The sequence below is a fragment of the Sinohyriopsis cumingii genome, chromosome 10 (assembly GCF_028554795.1).
Source record: "Sinohyriopsis cumingii isolate HCF-2022 chromosome 10, ASM2855479v2, whole genome shotgun sequence".
NCBI lineage: Eukaryota > Metazoa > Mollusca > Bivalvia > Unionida > Unionidae > Sinohyriopsis > Sinohyriopsis cumingii.
Genome location: NC_142970.1, coordinates 108865636 through 108881371, shown reverse-complemented (window position 1 = coordinate 108881371; position 15736 = coordinate 108865636). Strand labels below are relative to the sequence as shown.

The 15736-nt window shown below is 36.0% G+C and overlaps 8 non-coding genes across 8 annotated transcripts; all 8 read right to left on the bottom strand.

Moving 5' to 3' along the window:
- Positions 1-860: 860 nt before the first annotated feature.
- Trnar-acg (transfer RNA arginine (anticodon ACG)) lies at positions 861-934 on the bottom strand. Its single transcript has one exon. It is a non-coding gene; the product is annotated as a tRNA-Arg (tRNA).
- Positions 935-2484: 1550 nt separating this feature from the next.
- On the bottom strand, positions 2485-2558 carry Trnar-ucg (transfer RNA arginine (anticodon UCG)). Its single transcript has one exon. It is a non-coding gene; the product is annotated as a tRNA-Arg (tRNA).
- A 1696-nt stretch (positions 2559-4254) lies between these two features.
- Trnar-acg (transfer RNA arginine (anticodon ACG)) lies at positions 4255-4328 on the bottom strand. The gene has a single exon. It is a non-coding gene; the product is annotated as a tRNA-Arg (tRNA).
- A 1550-nt stretch (positions 4329-5878) lies between these two features.
- On the bottom strand, positions 5879-5952 carry Trnar-ucg (transfer RNA arginine (anticodon UCG)). Its single transcript has one exon. It is a non-coding gene; the product is annotated as a tRNA-Arg (tRNA).
- A 1696-nt stretch (positions 5953-7648) lies between these two features.
- Positions 7649-7722, bottom strand: Trnar-acg (transfer RNA arginine (anticodon ACG)). The gene has a single exon. It is a non-coding gene; the product is annotated as a tRNA-Arg (tRNA).
- A 1550-nt stretch (positions 7723-9272) lies between these two features.
- Positions 9273-9346, bottom strand: Trnar-ucg (transfer RNA arginine (anticodon UCG)). Its single transcript has one exon. It is a non-coding gene; the product is annotated as a tRNA-Arg (tRNA).
- Positions 9347-11042: 1696 nt separating this feature from the next.
- Trnar-acg (transfer RNA arginine (anticodon ACG)) lies at positions 11043-11116 on the bottom strand. Its single transcript has one exon. It is a non-coding gene; the product is annotated as a tRNA-Arg (tRNA).
- Positions 11117-12666: 1550 nt separating this feature from the next.
- Trnar-ucg (transfer RNA arginine (anticodon UCG)) lies at positions 12667-12740 on the bottom strand. Its single transcript has one exon. It is a non-coding gene; the product is annotated as a tRNA-Arg (tRNA).
- Positions 12741-15736: the final 2996 nt, after the last annotated feature.

Sequence of the window (15736 nt, the reverse complement as noted above, 5' to 3'; positions counted from 1 at the left end):
AATAGATCTACATAACATGCTGGACTGGACTCAAAGCTGCAATCTACTGATCCATCTTCAGGCACCTTGTTCAAATCAAGCATATTATTCAAATTGGGCCCGGACCAAGGATGCTTCCAGCACGTCGTGTGTATCTGCTTATGTGATTTACAACGATCAGTCCTGTTCAATGTTACTATGATCAAGAAATCAGTCGGGGTGTTTTGTTGTTTGTGTAGGGCTTATCCTTAAGTGACAATTCTAACCTGTTTATAGAAAGTGCTAGATAAATCTTTTAGTAAAGTTGCTTCCGTGAGGTTGTTCATCCATAGCATCTATATATAACTTGACTCGTTTGATAATAAAAACTATAGTGTCCCAAATGTTAAAATCATAACAGTTCATTTAATGCACAAACGTCAAGAAATTGCGTCGATATCAGTTGGGTTAATCTCAGATGTCAGAACCTGAAGTCTGTAGTCAGGGATCACATCCAGTTGACCAGAGACTCGTTACCTGTCCACAACGGATTTGAGTGTGTTTGCTACTACTACAATTACTGCTACTGGGACTGTAATTATGCTCATGAAGATGATGAGAAATATGAGAATAAAGAATTCATGAAAACGTCTTTAAATTCTGTGACTAAATTGAAAAGTCTTACAAAATTAATTGAAGGGTAACAGGTCCCATGTACAAGATCATTTAGAAGTGATATGTGTAACAAGATTTGATATAGTCTCAGAGGAGACTTTCTGGGAGTATACGAGATACCTTTGATTGGTATATAATGGGAATAAAAGTAATAACGAGACCTGTAAATATAATAAAAATCAGCTTTTATTTATAGACTTTATTTGGTGTGGATAAAATTTTAATATTGAGCCCGGCAGGACTCGAACCTGCAATCTCCTGATCCGTAGTCAGGCGCCTTATCCAATTTGGCCACGGGCCCTTGTCATGAATGTTTGTTAGAGAGTATATTGGTGTGCTTTTGGTAATACTTCTACGACTATGACTATGGTAAGACTTGCTATTGCTTTGCTGTCATGTTTGAGCATCGCTGCATGCGGGTTACAGCGGGATTGCAGCATATCCTTTCAGCGCTGATATCAAGCGTCAAATTTGAATCCAAATAACTCGTATGTAAACATAAATGTGGAAAGATAATATATTTCTGAAGCTCTGAAACGAACCAAAGAAATCTTGTCCCACTTATCACGGTGAATTTTCGAAACTGCAATCTCTGGTCAATTACTGAACAGGTTATATTTATCCGATGTGTTTAACAGTTGTCAGAATTAGGATCTAAGTTTGTTGTGTGCCTTTATGCTCCAATTGCCTTGGCACTAAATATCCTACTTTTGTTGTGGTGCCCTCAAGTACAAAACGAATCTAAATCAAAACCTTAATAATCTAACCGAATTGTTTTAAAAGTGACGGTAACGTTAACTCCTTGCTACTAATCCAATTCACGACATATCCAAATAGAAATTATGTTTTGAGGAAAATATATTGTTCTAGTGGGTCAAGAGGGATTCGAACCTGCCGTCTCCCTATCCGATGTCTGTCGCCTTATCCAATTTGGCCACGGGCCCTTCACATACAGACTATTTCTTAGGTTGGTTCGTGAATGTTACGGTTGGTACAACACTGCTTCTACTACCACTACTTAAACTGATACCACGACGACTACCAATGGAGTTATATTGCTAGTACGATGGACATAATAACGATTACGTCTACATATGCTACTAGTGTTTCTGCTGCTACTACCAACATTATGGCTGCTGTTAAAATTACGTATAAACCACTACCTATAATGGTAACGATTCTTCCTGCTGCTGCTGATTAAATCATTGTAAAGATACGAAAATGACCCGTTAAAATATTGGGCGAGAAAAATGATTGCTGTGTGAATTTTTGTGATGTACATGGAAGTTCGACTACGTAGTAGGTAATTGTTTTACTTATGGAATGCTAGATATAAATATACAATGTTTTGTACGAACAAAATTTAATCTGTAGGAATAAAAACATATCTTCGTATTGCATCGAATCAAAGCTGCAATCTACGGATTGAAACCGCGGATCTAATTTCTCATTATCTTGCTCACATGTGCACTTATTCATGTTTGGATTGAGATGATTTTACTATCGCCACTTCTGCAAGTGCACTGCTTTTGCGGATGATGATAATTCGCATGGTGATGGCAATGGTACAGTCATGAAGGGTCAGAATTTGCATGACTAAATCAGATTCGTTACCATGACATGGATGGATTAAAGGTTACTTAGACGAAAGAAATGGCAATGACAACGATCCTATGGAAGATTCGATTTTATGATCAAAAGCAAAGAAAGAGTTGACTATGTCTCTTTTCAAAATTTAAAAGTCTAATTTGTTCTCATTATTGGCACGTTTTATGTCAATAGAGATATTTATCTGTATGTTGATGCTGAGAATCAAAGAATTTTAATACGCAGTGGAAAAGATTTAACAAACGAGCCCGGCAGGACTCGAACCTGCAGTCTCCTGATCCGAAGTCAGGCGCCTTATCCAATTTGGCCACGGGCCCTTCACGAAAACACTTATTGGTTTATAGGTTAGTGTGGGTTCATTTCCTTGTTGTAGTTGTTGTACAAACCATTCTCCAAAATACATGCTTTGATGGAATAACCCTTGTTAAAGCTACCAATACGGCTACAGTTGATAACGAAATGATGAAAATCGTAGTTGCGGGTCTGAAACAGATTTGACAACTACAAATGGCTAGATCAGATGTTATGTGACAAGTTTATCTATTTAAATTTATAACTAACTTGGATAATTTATGTTTCCCAAACTGATGCTTTCTTTTTACGCATTACGGAATTGCAGACTGCCTGCAAGATTTACTAACCCTTGAAATTGATGAACTTGTCGTGAAAAACTAAGCATCTCGGAAATTATATATTAGACAAGGGAAGTGCTCCAATAAGGATGGGCATTTTTACATTTTGTAAAGATTCGTATTTGCATTTGTATTATTTTTACGAACAATTCTGCTTAGTGTAATTAAGATCTAGAGATATAGTGGATAGACCTTAGGATGTCATGGAAATAAAGTAATGAGAATACGTGTATGAAACTAACGTATTGCTCTGAAGAAAGAGACTTGACCTCCGAGTTGCATGTCGTATGCAAAAGATCGACTATTGGATAGAACATCTATATCAGTGGGATACTGAGCGGCGATGATGCCGAGTGCAGTTATGATAAAAGCTTTTTGCTACATCTAATGTGAACTATGTTTATCTGTGCACAAGTGTAAAGTAGTCGTATTATTCCAAAAATATTATCTTAAGAGATTTCAATTCATTTGTAGATTGTTAGATAATATCTTTATATCTTCGATTTTCATATGCTGGAATAAATAGATCTACATAACATGCTGGACTGGACTCAAAGCTGCAATCTACTGATCCATCTTCAGGCACCTTGTTCAAATCAAGCATATTATTCAAATTGGGCCCGGACCAAGGATGCTTCCAGCACGTCGTGTGTATCTGCTTATGTGATTTACAACGATCAGTCCTGTTCAATGTTACTATGATCAAGAAATCAGTCGGGGTGTTTTGTTGTTTGTGTAGGGCTTATCCTTAAGTGACAATTCTAACCTGTTTATAGAAAGTGCTAGATAAATCTTTTAGTAAAGTTGCTTCCGTGAGGTTGTTCATCCATAGCATCTATATATAACTTGACTCGTTTGATAATAAAAACTATAGTGTCCCAAATGTTAAAATCATAACAGTTCATTTAATGCACAAACGTCAAGAAATTGCGTCGATATCAGTTGGGTTAATCTCAGATGTCAGAACCTGAAGTCTGTAGTCAGGGATCACATCCAGTTGACCAGAGACTCGTTACCTGTCCACAACGGATTTGAGTGTGTTTGCTACTACTACAATTACTGCTACTGGGACTGTAATTATGCTCATCAAGATGATGAGAAATATGAGAATAAAGAATTCATGAAAACGTCTTTAAATTCTGTGACTAAATTGAAAAGTCTTACAAAATTAATTGAAGGGTAACAGGTCCCATGTACAAGATCATTTAGAAGTGATATGTGTAACAAGATTTGATAAAGTCTCAGAGGAGACTTTCTGGGAGTATACGAGATACCTTTGATTGGTATATAATGGGAATAAAAGTAATAACGAGACCTGTAAATATAATAAAAATCAGCTTTTAATTATAGACTTTATTTGGTGTGGATACAATTTTAATATTGAGCCCGGCAGGACTCGAACCTGCAATCTCCTGATCCGTAGTCAGGCGCCTTATCCAATTTGGCCACGGGCCCTTGTCATGAATGTTTGTTAGAGAGTATATTGGTGTGCTTTTGGTAATACTTCTACGACTATGACTATGGTAAGACTTGCTATTGCTTTACTGTCATGTTTGAGTATCGCTGCATGCGGGTTACAGCGGGATTGCAGCATATCCTTTCAGCGCTGATATCAAGCGTCAAATTTGAATCCAAATAACTCGTATGTAAACATAAATGTGGAAAGATAATATATTTCTGAAGCTCTGAAACGAACCAAAGAAATCTTGTCCCACTTATCACGGTGAATTTTCGAAACTGCAATCTCTGGTCAATTACTGAACAGGTTATATTTATCCGATGTGTTTAACAGTTGTCAGAATTAGGATCTAAGTTTGTTGTGTGCCTTTATGCTCCAATTGCCTTGGCACTAAATATCCTACTTTTGTTGTGGTGCCCTCAAGTACAAAACGAATCTAAATCAAAACCTTAATAATCTAACCGAATTGTTTTAAAAGTGACGGTAACGTTAACTCCTTGCTACTAATCCAATTCACGACATATCCAAATAGAAATTATGTTTTGAGGAAAATATATTGTTCTAGTGGGTTAAGAGGGATTCGAACCTGCCGTCTCCCTATCCGATGTCTGTCGCCTTATCCAATTTGGCCACGGGCCCTTCACATACAGACTATTTCTTAGGTTGGTTCGTGAATGTTACGGTTGGTACAACACTGCTTCTACTACCACTACTTAAACTGATACCACGACGACTACCAATGGAGTTATATTGCTAGTACGATGGACATAATAACGATTACGTCTACATATGCTACTAGTGTTTCTGCTGCTACTACCAACATTATGGCTGCTGTTAAAATTACGTATAAACCACTACCTATAATGGTAACGATTCTTCCTGCTGCTGCTGATTAAATCATTGTAAAGATACGAAAATGACCCGTTAAAATATTGGGCGAGAAAAATGATTGCTGTGTGAATTTTTGTGATGTACATGGAAGTTCGACTACGTAGTAGGTAATTGTTTTACTTATGGAATGCTAGATATAAATATACAATGTTTTGTACGAACAAAATTTAATGTGTAGGAATAAAAACATATCTTCGCATTGCATCGAATCAAAGCTGCAATCTACGGATTGAAACCGCGGATCTAATTTCTCATTATCTTGCTCACATGTGCACTTATTCATGTTTGGATTGAGATGATTTTACTATCGCCACTTCTGCAAGTGCACTGCTTTTGCGGATGATGATAATTCGCATGGTGATGGCAATGGTACAGTCATGAAGGGTCAGAATTTGCATGACTAAATCAGATTCGTTACCATGAGATGGATGGATTAAAGGTTACTTAGACGAAAGAAATGGCAATGACAACGATCCTATGGAAGATTCGATTTTATGATCAAAAGCAAAGAAAGAGTTGACTATGTCTCTTTTCAAAATTTAAAAGTCTAATTTGTTCTCATTATTGGCACGTTTTATGTCAATAGAGATATTTATCTGTATGTTGATGCTGAGAATCAAAGAATTTTAATACGCAGTGGAAAAGATTTAACAAACGAGCCCGGCAGGACTCGAACCTGCAGTCTCCTGATCCGAAGTCAGGCGCCTTATCCAATTTGGCCACGGGCCCTTCACGAAAACACTTATTGGTTTATAGGTTAGTGTGGGTTCATTTCCTTGTTGTAGTTGTTGTACAAACCATTCTCCAAAATACATGCTTTGATGGAATAACCCTTGTTAAAGCTACCAATACGGCTACAGTTGATAACGAAATGATGAAAATCGTAGTTGCGGGTCTGAAACAGATTTGACAACTACAAATGGCTAGATCAGATGTTATGTGACAAGTTTATCTATTTAAATTTATAACTAACTTGGATAATTTATGTTTCCCAAACTGATGCTTTCTTTTTACGCATTACGGAATTGCAGACTGCCTGCAAGATTTACTAACCCTTGAAATTGATGAACTTGTCGTGAAAAACTAAGCATCTCGGAAATTATATATTAGACAAGGGAAGTGCTCCAATAAGGATGGGCATTTTTACATTTTGTAAAGATTCGTATTTGCATTTGTATTATTTTTACGAACAATTCTGCTTAGTGTAATTAAGATCTAGAGATATAGTGGATAGACCTTAGGATGTCATGGAAATAAAGTAATGAGAATACGTGTATGAAACTAACGTATTGCTCTGAAGAAAGAGACTTGACCTCCGAGTTGCATGTCGTATGCAAAAGATCGACTATTGGATAGAACATCTATATCAGTGGGATACTGAGCGGCGATGATGCCGAGTGCAGTTATGATAAAAGCTTTTTGCTACATCTAATGTGAACTATGTTTATCTGTGCACAAGTGTAAAGTAGTCGTATTATTCCAAAAATATTATCTTAAGAGATTTCAATTCATTTGTAGATTGTTAGATAATATCTTTATATCTTCGATTTTCATATGCTGGAATAAATAGATCTACATAACATGCTGGACTGGACTCAAAGCTGCAATCTACTGATCCATCTTCAGGCACCTTGTTCAAATCAAGCATATTATTCAAATTGGGCCCGGACCAAGGATGCTTCCAGCACGTCGTGTGTATCTGCTTATGTGATTTACAACGATCAGTCCTGTTCAATGTTACTATGATCAAGAAATCAGTCGGGGTGTTTTGTTGTTTGTGTAGGGCTTATCCTTAAGTGACAATTCTAACCTGTTTATAGAAAGTGCTAGATAAATCTTTTAGTAAAGTTGCTTCCGTGAGGTTGTTCATCCATAGCATCTATATATAACTTGACTCGTTTGATAATAAAAACTATAGTGTCCCAAATGTTAAAATCATAACAGTTCATTTAATGCACAAACGTCAAGAAATTGCGTCGATATCAGTTGGGTTAATCTCAGATGTCAGAACCTGAAGTCTGTAGTCAGGGATCACATCCAGTTGACCAGAGACTCGTTACCTGTCCACAACGGATTTGAGTGTGTTTGCTACTACTACAATTACTGCTACTGGGACTGTAATTATGCTCATGAAGATGATGAGAAATATGAGAATAAAGAATTCATGAAAACGTCTTTAAATTCTGTGACTAAATTGAAAAGTCTTACAAAATTAATTGAAGGGTAACAGGTCCCATGTACAAGATCATTTAGAAGTGATATGTGTAACAAGATTTGATAAAGTCTCAGAGGAGACTTTCTGGGAGTATACGAGATACCTTTGATTGGTATATAATGGGAATAAAAGTAATAACGAGACCTGTAAATATAATAAAAATCAGCTTTTAATTATAGACTTTATTTGGTGTGGATACAATTTTAATATTGAGCCCGGCAGGACTCGAACCTGCAATCTCCTGATCCGTAGTCAGGCGCCTTATCCAATTTGGCCACGGGCCCTTGTCATGAATGTTTGTTAGAGAGTATATTGGTGTGCTTTTGGTAATACTTCTACGACTATGACTATGGTAAGACTTGCTATTGCTTTACTGTCATGTTTGAGTATCGCTGCATGCGGGTTACAGCGGGATTGCAGCATATCCTTTCAGCGCTGATATCAAGCGTCAAATTTGAATCCAAATAACTCGTATGTAAACATAAATGTGGAAAGATAATATATTTCTGAAGCTCTGAAACGAACCAAAGAAATCTTGTCCCACTTATCACGGTGAATTTTCGAAACTGCAATCTCTGGTCAATTACTGAACAGGTTATATTTATCCGATGTGTTTAACAGTTGTCAGAATTAGGATCTAAGTTTGTTGTGTGCCTTTATGCTCCAATTGCCTTGGCACTAAATATCCTACTTTTGTTGTGGTGCCCTCAAGTACAAAACGAATCTAAATCAAAACCTTAATAATCTAACCGAATTGTTTTAAAAGTGACGGTAACGTTAACTCCTTGCTACTAATCCAATTCACGACATATCCAAATAGAAATTATGTTTTGAGGAAAATATATTGTTCTAGTGGGTCAAGAGGGATTCGAACCTGCCGTCTCCCTATCCGATGTCTGTCGCCTTATCCAATTTGGCCACGGGCCCTTCACATACAGACTATTTCTTAGGTTGGTTCGTGAATGTTACGGTTGGTACAACACTGCTTCTACTACCACTACTTAAACTGATACCACGACGACTACCAATGGAGTTATATTGCTAGTACGATGGACATAATAACGATTACGTCTACATATGCTACTAGTGTTTCTGCTGCTACTACCAACATTATGGCTGCTGTTAAAATTACGTATAAACCACTACCTATAATGGTAACGATTCTTCCTGCTGCTGCTGATTAAATCATTGTAAAGATACGAAAATGACCCGTTAAAATATTGGGCGAGAAAAATGATTGCTGTGTGAATTTTTGTGATGTACATGGAAGTTCGACTACGTAGTAGGTAATTGTTTTACTTATGGAATGCTAGATATAAATATACAATGTTTTGTACGAACAAAATTTAATCTGTAGGAATAAAAACATATCTTCGTATTGCATCGAATCAAACCTGCAATCTACGGATTGAAACCGCGGATCTAATTTCTCATTATCTTGCTCACATGTGCACTTATTCATGTTTGGATTGAGATGATTTTACTATCGCCACTTCTGCAAGTGCACTGCTTTTGCGGATGATGATAATTCGCATGGTGATGGCAATGGTACTGTCATGAAGGGTCAGAATTTGCATGACTAAATCAGATTCGTTACCATGACATGGATGGATTAAAGGTTACTTAGACGAAAGAAATGGCAATGACAACGATCCTATGGAAGATTCGATTTTATGATCAAAAGCAAAGAAAGAGTTGACTATGTCTCTTTTCAAAATTTAAAAGTCTAATTTGTTCTCATTATTGGCACGTTTTATGTCAATAGAGATATTTATCTGTATGTTGATGCTGAGAATCAAAGAATTTTAATACGCAGTGGAAAAGATTTAACAAACGAGCCCGGCAGGACTCGAACCTGCAGTCTCCTGATCCGAAGTCAGGCGCCTTATCCAATTTGGCCACAGGCCCTTCACGAAAACACTTATTGGTTTATAGGTTAGTGTGGGTTCATTTCCTTGTTGTAGTTGTTGTACAAACCATTCTCCAAAATACATGGTTTGATGGAATAACCCTTATTAAAGCTACCAATACGGCTACAGTTGATAACGAAATGATGAAAATCGTAGTTGCGGGTCTGAAACAGATTTGACAACTACAAATGGCTAGATCAGATGTTATGTGACAAGTTTATCTATTTAAATTTATAACTAACTTGGATAATTTATGTTTCCCAAACTGATGCTTTCTTTTTACGCATTACGGAATTGCAGACTGCCTGCAAGATTTACTAACCCATGAAATTGATGAACTTGTCGTGAAAAACTAAGCATCTCGGAAATTATATATTAGACAAGGGAAGTGCTCCAATAAGGATGGGCATTTTTACATTTTGTAAAGATTCGTATTTGCATTTGTATTATTTTTACGAACAATTCTGCTTAGTGTAATTAAGATCTAGAGATATAGTGGATAGACCTTAGGATGTCATGGAAATAAAGTAATGAGAATACGTGTATGAAACTAACGTATTGCTCTGAACAAAGAGACTTGACCTCCGAGTTGCATGTCGTATGCAAAAGATCGACTATTGGATAGAACATCTATATCAGTGGGATACTGAGCGGCGATGATGCCGAGTGCAGTTATGATAAAAGCTTTTTGCTACATCTAATGTGAACTATGTTTATCTGTGCACAAGTGTAAAGTAGTCGTATTATTCCAAAAATATTATCTTAAGAGATTTCAATTCATTTGTAGATTGTTAGATAATATCTTTATATCTTCGATTTTCATATGCTGGAATAAATAGATCTACATAACATGCTGGACTGGACTCAAAGCTGCAATCTACTGATCCATCTTCAGGCACCTTGTTCAAATCAAGCATATTATTCAAATTGGGCCCGGACCAAGGATGCTTCCAGCACGTCGTGTGTATCTGCTTATGTGATTTACAACGATCAGTCCTGTTCAATGTTACTATGATCAAGAAATCAGTCGGGGTGTTTTGTTGTTTGTGTAGGGCTTATCCTTAAGTGACAATTCTAACCTGTTTATAGAAAGTGCTAGATAAATCTTTTAGTAAAGTTGCTTCCGTGAGGTTGTTCATCCATAGCATCTATATATAACTTGACTCGTTTGATAATAAAAACTATAGTGTCCCAAATGTTAAAATCATAACAGTTCATTTAATGCACAAACGTCAAGAAATTGCGTCGATATCAGTTGGGTTAATCTCAGATGTCAGAACCTGAAGTCTGTAGTCAGGGATCACATCCAGTTGACCAGAGACTCGTTACCTGTCCACAACGGATTTGAGTGTGTTTGCTACTACTACAATTACTGCTACTGGGACTGTAATTATGCTCATGAAGATGATGAGAAATATGAGAATAAAGAATTCATGAAAACGTCTTTAAATTCTGTGACTAAATTGAAAAGTCTTACAAAATTAATTGAAGGGTAACAGGTCCCATGTACAAGATCATTTAGAAGTGATATGTGTAACAAGATTTGATAAAGTCTCAGAGGAGACTTTCTGGGAGTATACGAGATACCTTTGATTGGTATATAATGGGAATAAAAGTAATAACGAGACCTGTAAATATAATAAAAATCAGCTTTTAATTATAGACTTTATTTGGTGTGGATAAAATTTTAATATTGAGCCCGGCAGGACTCGAACCTGCAATCTCCTGATCCGTAGTCAGGCGCCTTATCCAATTTGGCCACGGGCCCTTGTCATGAATGTTTGTTAGAGAGTATATTGGTGTGCTTTTGGTAATACTTCTACGACTATGACTATGGTAAGACTTGCTATTGCTTTACTGTCATGTTTGAGTATCGCTGCATGCGGGTTACAGCGGGATTGCAGCATATCCTTTCAGCGCTGATATCAAGCGTCAAATTTGAATCCAAATAACTCGTATGTAAACATAAATGTGGAAAGATAATATATTTCTGAAGCTCTGAAACGAACCAAAGAAATCTTGTCCCACTTATCACGGTGAATTTTCGAAACTGCAATCTCTGGTCAATTACTGAACAGGTTATATTTATCCGATGTGTTTAACAGTTGTCAGAATTAGGATCTAAGTTTGTTGTGTGCCTTTATGCTCCAATTGCCTTGGCACTAAATATCCTACTTTTGTTGTGGTGCCCTCAAGTACAAAACGAATCTAAATCAAAACCTTAATAATCTAACCGAATTGTTTTAAAAGTGACGGTAACGTTAACTCCTTGCTACTAATCCAATTCACGACATATCCAAATAGAAATTATGTTTTGAGGAAAATATATTGTTCTAGTGGGTCAAGAGGGATTCGAACCTGCCGTCTCCCTATCCGATGTCTGTCGCCTTATCCAATTTGGCCACGGGCCCTTCACATACAGACTATTTCTTAGGTTGGTTCGTGAATGTTACGGTTGGTACAACACTGCTTCTACTACCACTACTTAAACTGATACCACGACGACTACCAATGGAGTTATATTGCTAGTACGATGGACATAATAACGATTACGTCTACATATGCTACTAGTGTTTCTGCTGCTACTACCAACATTATGGCTGCTGTTAAAATTACGTATAAACCACTACCTATAATGGTAACGATTCTTCCTGCTGCTGCTGATTAAATCATTGTAAAGATACGAAAATGACCCGTTAAAATATTGGGCGAGAAAAATGATTGCTGTGTGAATTTTTGTGATGTACATGGAAGTTCGACTACGTAGTAGGTAATTGTTTTACTTATGGAATGCTAGATATAAATATACAATGTTTTGTACGAACAAAATTTAATCTGTAGGAATAAAAACATATCTTCGTATTGCATCGAATCAAAGCTGCAATCTACGGATTGAAACCGCGGATCTAATTTCTCATTATCTTGCTCACATGTGCACTTATTCATGTTTGGATTGAGATGATTTTACTATCGCCACTTCTGCAAGTGCACTGCTTTTGCGGATGATGATAATTCGCATGGTGATGGCAATGGTACAGTCATGAAGGGTCAGAATTTGCATGACTAAATCAGATTCGTTACCATGACATGGATGGATTAAAGGTTACTTAGACGAAAGAAATGGCAATGACAACGATCCTATGGAAGATTCGATTTTATGATCAAAAGCAAAGAAAGAGTTGACTATGTCTCTTTTCAAAATTTAAAAGTCTAATTTGTTCTCATTATTGGCACGTTTTATGTCAATAGAGATATTTATCTGTATGTTGATGCTGAGAATCAAAGAATTTTAATACGCAGTGGAAAAGATTTAACAAACGAGCCCGGCAGGACTCGAACCTGCAGTCTCCTGATCCGAAGTCAGGCGCCTTATCCAATTTGGCCACGGGCCCTTCACGAAAACACTTATTGGTTTATAGGTTAGTGTGGGTTCATTTCCTTGTTGTAGTTGTTGTACAAACCATTCTCCAAAATACATGCTTTGATGGAATAACCCTTGTTAAAGCTACCAATACGGCTACAGTTGATAACGAAATGATGAAAATCGTAGTTGCGGGTCTGAAACAGATTTGACAACTACAAATGGCTAGATCAGATGTTATGTGACAAGTTTATCTATTTAAATTTATAACTAACTTGGATAATTTATGTTTCCCAAACTGATGTTTTCTTTTTACGCATTACGGAATTGCAGACTGCCTGCAAGATTTACTAACCCTTGAAATTGATGAACTTGTCGTGAAAAACTAAGCATCTCGGAAATTATATATTAGACAAGGGAAGTGCTCCAATAAGGATGGGCATTTTTACATTTTGTAAAGATTCGTATTTGCATTTGTATTATTTTTACGAACAATTCTGCTTAGTGTAATTAAGATCTAGAGATATAGTGGATAGACCTTAGGATGTCATGGAAATAAAGTAATGAGAATACGTGTATGAAACTAACGTATTGCTCTGAACAAAGAGGCTTGACCTCCGAGTTGCATGTCGTATGCAAAAGATCGACTATTGGATAGAACATCTATATCAGTGGGATACTGAGCGGCGATGATGCCGAGTGCAGTTATGATAAAAGCTTTTTGCTACATCTAATGTGAACTATGTTTATCTGTGCACAAGTGTAAAGTAGTCGTATTATTCCAAAAATATTATCTTAAGAGATTTCAATTCATTTGTAGATTGTTAGATAATATCTTTATATCTTCGATTTTCATATGCTGGAATAAATAGATCTACATAACATGCTGGACTGGACTCAAAGCTGCAATCTACTGATCCATCTTCAGGCACCTTGTTCAAATCAAGCATATTATTCAAATTGGGCCCGGACCAAGGATGCTTCCAGCACGTCGTGTGTATCTGCTTATGTGATTTACAACGATCAGTCCTGTTCAATGTTACTATGATCAAGAAATCAGTCGGGGTGTTTTGTTGTTTGTGTAGGGCTTATCCTTAAGTGACAATTCTAACCTGTTTATAGAAAGTGCTAGATAAATCTTTTAGTAAAGTTGCTTCCGTGAGGTTGTTCATCCATAGCATCTATATATAACTTGACTCGTTTGATAATAAAAACTATAGTGTCCCAAATGTTAAAATCATAACAGTTCATTTAATGCACAAACGTCAAGAAATTGCGTCGATATCAGTTGGGTTAATCTCAGATGTCAGAACCTGAAGTCTGTAGTCAGGGATCACATCCAGTTGACCAGAGACTCGTTACCTGTCCACAACGGATTTGAGTGTGTTTGCTACTACTACAATTACTGCTACTGGGACTGTAATTATGCTCATGAAGATGATGAGAAATATGAGAATAAAGAATTCATGAAAACGTCTTTAAATTCTGTGACTAAATTGAAAAGTCTTACAAAATTAATTGAAGGGTAACAGGTCCCATGTACAAGATCATTTAGAAGTGATATGTGTAACAAGATTTGATAAAGTCTTAGAGGAGACTTTCTGGGAGTATACGAGATACCTTTGATTGGTATATAATGGGAATAAAAGTAATAACGAGACCTGTAAATATAATAAAAATCAGCTTTTAATTATAGACTTTATTTGGTGTGGATAAAATTTTAATATTGAGCCCGGCAGGACTCGAACCTGCAATCTCCTGATCCGTAGTCAGGCGCCTTTTTTTTTTTTTTTTTCTTTCTTTATTTAAAAAACGCTTTGTACAGTATATAAGTTAAAAATATACAGTCAGTATGTACATAGTAGTTTGTAATGCTATATTACAAAATAATGGTTCTACAATAGTATTTTGTAATGCTATATTACAAAACAATGATTCTACAACAGTATTTTGTTAAGCTATATTACAGAACAATGATTCTAAAATTTTATTTTGTAATCCTATAGTACAAAACAATGATTCTACAATGTAATAAACACTTTATCCTCTTCTATTCTCATTAAAGGATTATCTTTTACAAAATACTTCGTAATCAAAGTCTGATTTTTGTGTTTGTAATGTTGATACGCATATAATATATATTTTCTAGTCAAATATTGGAACAATCTTTCGATGTCTATTTGTTTCCCTAATAAAGACATAATGTTTCTTCTTTTGTAAATGCACAATCGAGCAACGCTCAGAATGTAGTTCAAAAAATAACTATTTACTGATTTTGTTTCTTTGTTATATCCTATCATGAGCATTTGTTCAAAAGAAGTGCTATTGAGAACACCAACTCTACAATTTTTAAAAAGAATCTCAACTATATATACAATATAATTCTTAAAAGAGCTTAATTCAGGACATTTCAAAAACATGTGAAATAAATCCTCTGTTTCCAACTGGCACACTGGACATAAGTCATTATCAATTTTGCCATAGTATTTTAGTCTCTCTTTTGTAAATATTCGATTGTGCATTATTCTGTAATCCAAATCTATACAATCTGGGGTCTTGAAAGGTAGGTGTATCAATTTCCAGTATTTATGCTTTTCCAAACTAAATATCTTACTCCAAAAGGAAACAGAAGCTGGTTCTTGAAAAATCAACGTACATAAAAGCTTGTAAAATAGTTGTGTTGTACATAAACAGAGGTCATATAATTTTGTATCAACTCTGAGAAACATATTATTTCTCCCATTGGTTACAGTGGGTTTTGGCTCTGTTGCAACAATATTTCTCCAGCCTAATGGTATACTTTCTATTATGCAATTATAGTCTTTTTTTATCTTATCTGTTTTGATCTCAGAATTTGATTTGTATATCATTTCTTGAATAGCTCTATAAGGTAGTATTCCAGGTACAAATTCATATGTAATATCCTGAACACGAACAATTCCTGCTTCTATAAATTCTGCGAAAAACAACGTTTTACCAGCACATGTAATATTAGGATTTAAAAAGAGAGGTTGTTCAAAAACATTC